Below are 6,932 nucleotides of genomic sequence, written 5' to 3' on the forward strand. Positions count from 1 at the left end.
GGAGATGATCCGCAAGGTCAGGAGACCTGGGGCTTGGGGTCACGCAAATCCAGTCCCCAGCCCTGCCACTCCACCCATGGGACCTCGAGCGATTCGCAACCTCTCTATGGCTCATTGTCCTCTGAAAATGAAGACCCAAGGCAGTCATATCTCACCCGAGGTTGTATAATCAGCACAAAGCCCATACACAGTCATAACAATTACTTTTGAAAAGTCCTTGACGCTGCAAGGACTCCCGTCTCCTCAGCCCCATTCCTCACCTTTGTCCAGCCTCCCCTTTTCTTCTAAGAGTAGCTGCCTGCTCTTTCTCTGTCCACTAAGTCAACTTTTGGGGGCCACTTCGAATCCTCCCTTCCACCCAGCACCTCTCACTAGCCCTGGAAGAAGGCCTGGGGTGAAGTACACAAAGCCACAATCCTCCATAAAAGGCAGGGAGGTGGGTGAAGTTGGGAATATGTACGATGCATTTTGTTTTTCAAATTCATTACTGGCCAAAAATATATTTTAAGAGTATCATTATGTGTGTATACACACACACACACACACATACACACACACATATATATGTGTGTGTGTGTGTGTATATATATATGTATAACTGAATCACTTTGATGTATAGCAGAAATTAACATTGTAAATCAACTATACTTCAATTAAAAAAAGAGTATCATCAAAGTGAAAACACAAAATTTATAAATCTTTTGTTAAATCTCAAACCCTCAAGGCCAAGCACACCAAGTACTTGAGAAAGGCTGCTCAAGGAAAGTGATTTAAAAAAAAAATGCAAAACTTGGCCACCTTTACCCAGCCACTAGCCCAATGGACCTACTGAAACTAGAGCAAACACCACGTGGGTCAAGAATCTGCCTACACCTATTTTCTATCTAATAGTTGACAAGGGCTGCTCTTAGTTGCCTAGCTTCTCAGATAAGCTATGCCACCTCCCACTTTAGTCCTTTTGTGGGCATGTCCCGGGGAGGTAGGGTGACTGGCCACCAGCAGGCAGATAAATGATGTGGACCCTTTTCCCATCTTTTAGTGACCCTGGTATAACCCAATTGCTAATGACATCTCACTTAAAAATTCCTCTGCTTTGCTTTTGACCAAAAACCCTTCCCACATCATTGTCATGACATGGCAAGGCATGGAATCGTGACATCTCCCATCTTTCCGTCCACTGTATCATTTGATCCATTTCATTGGATGAAATGGCCACTTAAAGACCGAAATTAGACAGGAACTCAAAGACTGACTTCTGATTTCCTACCAGCTATGCCACTATACAAGATCTCTCAGCTGAACCAGTGCCCTGGGGAACCTTCCTGTCAGACATCTGTAACTCCACCCAAATCCTCCTGGTCCTGTCATCTGGGTTGGTGAGCCTCTATTCCATAAAGTCTCCATCCCACTCTAGGGCTGTCAGGTCAGGAGACATCCAGCACAGTTGCCTCCCTGGCACAGCTTTGGAACTCACGTGGCGGGGGGGGCTTACACCAACTGCCGATGAAAAATGTTGCCTGCCGAATCAGTAAGCAAAGGATGATCACATTACAGCCGCCCCTACGGTGAGCCCCGAGGGCACTCAGGATGGACACAGAATGCCGGCCATCTAGCAGTCAGTTGCTGCAGCTGCCCTTGACAGTACAGCCTGAGGAGACTCAGGATGAGAAACACAGGATACTGGCCCCAGATAGCTGAGGTACCTATCAAAGGAATGATTTTAGCAAGCCCAGACCCTTGCATCTTCCCATATGTAGGAAAGCGCTAAATTCATGAACTTGAGATTTCTGGTTTTCTTTAATTAACAGTAATCTTTTGATGTTCCAACTCCCTGGTCTTTGTTGCAAAACCCCCTGTGTATCCCGGCTCCGCCCTGCCCTCTTTGGAGCGGTCCCTTAGAGCCATCTGAGAGGCTGTGTCCCAGGCTTAAGTCCTCAGTTTTGTCTGCCGAATAAAACGTAATTCTCAACTTGTGCATTTTTTCAGTCGACAGAGCTTATGGGTAATCCCCCTACCTACCTGACATCTATGCCTGCCCCACAGAAATCAGAGGATTCCACAGGACCCAGGCTTCATTTTCCAGGAGGCAATTGCAGATATATGTCTGTGAGGCCACAGGATTGGAAAGTTGGGACCCAGGTATCTTTGCAGGATGTTAGGCTGGGGAGGTGGACTGGAGTAGATAAAGTAAAGGGTGCTCTGGTCTTCACAAAACTACCACTACCAAAAATGTCTCTCCATTGAGTGTCCTTGGATCTGCCTCTGCCTTCTTTCACATCCTACTCTCATCCCTAGAGCCCAGGGGCATGGTCCCAAAGGAACAAGACAGGTGTGCTTGCCATCGTGCAGCCCTTGCAATCTCCTGGCGGGCAAATGAGTCACCTCCCTGCCTACTGCACTCCACCAGATGTTCTGTTCCTTCTGGGCTGGCCGGCTTGCACAGAGGCTCATGCCCAAGACCTGTTACCATGACTGCGTAATGTACGAAACTTGTTTGGATCCTGATTCAAACGAACAAACTGAAACAAAAAATTATACGTAAGCTCTTTCTGGATATGTGATGATATTAAGGAATTAATATTACTGGTTTTTAGTTGTGATAATGGTGTTGTGTTATTTTTGTTAAATGAGTCTTTATCTTTTAGAGATACTTCTTGAAATGTTTCCAGATGAAAGGATGTGATATCTGGTATTTGACTCAAAATAATTTTGGAAAATGAGGCATGGGTGGGGATATAGTTGAAACCAGATTGGCCATGGGTTAATAATTGTTGAAGCTGGTGAGGTTGAAACCATGGGAGGTCAGTGTACAATTAATTCTCTCTCTGTTTATGGAGGTTTAAATGTTTCCATAATAAAGTAGTTAAGAAAGCAAAAAACAGTGAGAGGAAAGAAAGAGAGAGAGAGAGAGGAGGGAGGGAGGGCGAAAGGAAGGAAGGAAGGAAGGGAGGGAGGGAAAGAAAGGAAGAAAGAAAGAACGAAAGAGAAACACAGGGGTTTATAAACACGCAGGGTTTATCACAGTCTGTAGAAACAATTGTCATGTGTCAATGAAAGGTAACTAACCCACTCTGCAGAACCATTTTCTATACAGAAATAAATCCCCAGTCCACCTCCCCAAAGTGGGTTTAAGATTCTGGGACTTGAAGACCTGGTGTTTCATTTGCATATTTGCATATTCATAAACGCATCAAAGACAAGCGTCCCGTGTAGACCTTGGTGCCCCTCAGCCCCTGTGGCCTCTCACAAGCCCTCTCACCCCCGAACATGGTGGACACAGGGAGGCAGCTTTGCCGGGTCACCCTCGTACTTTCAGGCATTAGCTTCTCAGATGGCACGGCAACGGCTCAGGGACTGGAGGGGGGTTGTTCTCCACAACACAATTCCAGACACATATTTGAACACAGGGAAAGAGAAGAGTTTACCAGTCTCTAAAGTAAAAAGAACTCTTGAGAAGAGAAACGTGGATGAGGAAGGTTTTCTTTATCAGCATGAGGCAGGAGTATGAGGCCACCTGTCCCCGGCTAGGACGCTTGAGTCTCAGGGAGTTGGAGACCCAGCAAAGAGGGTAGGCACTGGAAGGCATGCTCCTGCCCAGCTTCTTGTAAGGAGCATCTCTGGGGGAGGGATGGAGCCTCGGGGTCTGTCCCAGGGCTCTCTGCTCCAACCCCACTGCCCTCGGGAAGCTCTGCTGCCCCACCAGCTAGGGACACAAAGGGCAAGCTGTTTGACCACTCAGTGATACGGGAATAGGACTGCCCGCCTCACACAGAGCTAGTCAGGATCATGGGAAATCAAGGTATCCTTGCATGGAGATGGTTCCCTGAGCTCTGACTTATCCCCAGGGAGCAGACTGCTAACGAATGCAACGGCACATTTCCTCCCCAGCTCCTCTGAGCAATCCTCTCCCCCAGGCGACCACCTTGGGGGCCCTTGGCTGTCTCCTGTCCTCCCTGCACCCAACCCAGAATTGCTCACAGGCCTCACACATACAGCCTCAGGGTGGTTCCCCACTGGCCTGGTTCCTTCGTGGTCCTGCTGGCTCTCTGGGACTGGTCATGGATCTCTGGATCTCCACTGCTCTTCTCTGAGGCTAGTGAATGACAGAAGTCTGGTTAGGATGTCCTAGAGTGTTTACAAATCTCTCAGCCAGGAACAAGTCTGCCCCTTCCTCAGCACCCCCTCGTTCACCTCTCTCCCTCCTCCCCTAGCTTTTGCGTTCCCCCCCTCCCCTACCTCTCTGATCCCGGCCATCCCCAACACCCAGCTGGAGCCTCACCCCCTCCAGGGAGCCCTCACTGCCTGCCAGCCCCTCACGGGTCCCCTCTCTCTTCTTCACACTCTGTCCTCAGATTCTCTCCTTGCTTTACACATCCCAAGAGATATCACCCCAGATAGAAAGGAGCACCCCAAAATCCTGATGAATGGAGTAAATCAAGCATGATGGAGTGGGCTGAGGAAGGACAAGCGTGATGATATTTAAAGCTCCTGCAACACGTCCACAGAGCACTTTCACTCAACTCACTGGATTGATCTTAAGGCCCCAGAAGCAGGGGGCACAGGCCAGCACCTCTTCTCTCCCTTGCCTTTTCCCTCACTCCTCTGGCTCAAACAGCCGTGTATCTGGAGCAGTACTCTGTGCCAGGCCCTGTGTATCCCTTATCTCCTTTGCTCCTCACCACCTGAAAAGGTAGGTAGTCAGAGCATCCCCATTTTACAGATGTGGAAACTGAGGCGCAGAAGGGATAAGCAACTTAACCAAGATCACTCAACTACACAGTGACACAGCCAGCTTCAAACCAAGTGTTCTGCCTCTAAAGCCTTCCCTCACAACCAGCCCCCAGCTGCAGGTAACAGCACAGCCAGCAGAGGCTACACCTGGGAGAGCCCTCCTGGGAGGAAACCCAGCAGGGCAGGAGTATACGTAGCCACTGGGAGACTAGACCAAGGCAGACAGGAACCGGGCAAAAGCAGGCTGAACTAAGTGCCCTGGGCCAGCTCAGAAGACCGAGGGTGGGTGAGCAGATGACCGAAGTTGCCGGGGCGGTGCGGGGGAGCGGCCAGACCTTGGCTTCTTGGCATGAACAAAGGAGAACTGACTAGAGAGGTGGGGAAGGGGCGAGCCTCTACCTAGTGCACGAGGGGACCCACTGGGCATGGCAGAGAGCCAGCCCTGACAGCCCTTGCTGGGCACCTTCAGACTGGGCGGGGCAGGGATAGGCTGCCCCGCTCTCCCACTGAGATGAGCCCTGGGCTGGCCAGGGAAGGCTGCAGAGCCAAGGCCTGTGTGAATGACTGATGGTGTGAGCGTGAGATGAGATGGGAAACAGGCCTGATGAGGGGTACAGCTGTCCACAGCCGTGGCCCTCAACCAGGGGTGATTTTGACCCCCCTGGCCCCCGGCCTGGGGCATTTGGCAATGTCTGGAGACATCTTTGTGGGAGGTGCCAACTGATATCTGGCACGTAGAAGCCAGGGATGCTGCTAAACCTCCTACATGACGTAGGACAGACCCCTCCCCACCGACAAAAAATTACGTGGTCCAAACTGGAGACAGTGCCAAGGTTAAGAAACCCTGGTGTGGAGCAGGGCAGGTGAGAGAGGCTGAAATCCAAGCCACTCCCTGGGATGAAGCTGCCCCTACTCTGATGAAGAGGTATCTTTTCCTAACTCAGCCAGATGTAGTGTGAGGACTCACAAGAGCCTGGGGAGGGTGGGCGGGGAGGGGGTGGGGTTGGAGCCATTGTAGAGCTAGAGTGGGAGGAGAATGGACCTGCTGTCGTCTAGGCTGTGAGTTGTGCAAACAGCAATTTAAAAGAGTTGTTTAGTCTTTAATAGAGGTCAAAAAGTCAACCCACATGATTATGTCATCTCCTTGCTGGCAAAGACAGAGGTTTTAAAACACCATGACATACCCACCAGGTGAGAAATGAGATGCGCTCAAAGATCTTCTTGCAGTACTGCTTCTTATAGCAAAAGATGGGAAAATAATATACACATAAATGTCCAGCAGTGGGGGGCAAGCTGGATACACGATGGAATATCCTGCAAAAGAATGAGGTCTCCAGAACAGAGTAAGTGAGAAAAGCTAAGTGCACAACACTGTGGAGTGTTGTACTGCCACTAGGTGAAAGCGGAGGGGAAAGTCAACAGTGTATTGATAATTGCTTACATTTGCATAAAGCAGCGGATCTCAAACTTCACTCTGCAGAGGGCCTTTTTTTAACCATACTTACTTCAAGCAACATCAGCCTTGCTTATTTTTATTTTTTAATTAATTAATTTTTTAATTTTACTTTTTGTTTTTGGCTGTCTTGGGTCTTCGTTGCTGTGTGCGGGCTTTCTCTAGTTGCGGCGAGCAGGGGCTACCCTTCGTTGAGGTGCGTGGGCTTCTCATTGTGGTGGCTTCTCTTGTTGCAGAACACAGGCTCTAGGCACGTGGGCTTCAGTAGTTGGGGCACGCGAGCTCTAGAGCGCAGGCTCAGTAGTTACGGCGCACGGGCTTAGCTGCTCCGCGGTAAGTGGGATCTTCCCGGACCAGGGATGGAACATGTGTCCCCTGCATTGGCAGGCGGATTCTTAACCACTGTGCCACCAGGGAAGTCCCCCGGCCTTGCTTTATTTGGGGGGAGGGATGTGGGGAGTGCCCCACTTTTCTTTCCCGGAGTTGAACTGCCCAGCTTTCTGGATCCCCACCGGCCACCCGCGCTGTAAGCCTGTAAGTGGTCTCTTTCCCTAATTACTCCAGCAAACGCAGGAGAATGTTTCCCCACCCTCAAGTGGCCGCTGAATGTGAGAAGTTCAAGGCGTTTGAAGGAATCCCGCAGGTACCGAAAAGTTGGAAACAATAAAACACCCCTCACCTCCACCGCCATCTCCTTTTCCTTCCTAGGAAAGGAAACTGAAGGTCTGAACTAGGCGGAGGCGGGCCT

Source organism: Orcinus orca, chromosome 5, assembly GCF_937001465.1.
Source record: "Orcinus orca chromosome 5, mOrcOrc1.1, whole genome shotgun sequence".
NCBI classification, from domain to species: Eukaryota; Metazoa; Chordata; class Mammalia; order Artiodactyla; family Delphinidae; genus Orcinus; species Orcinus orca.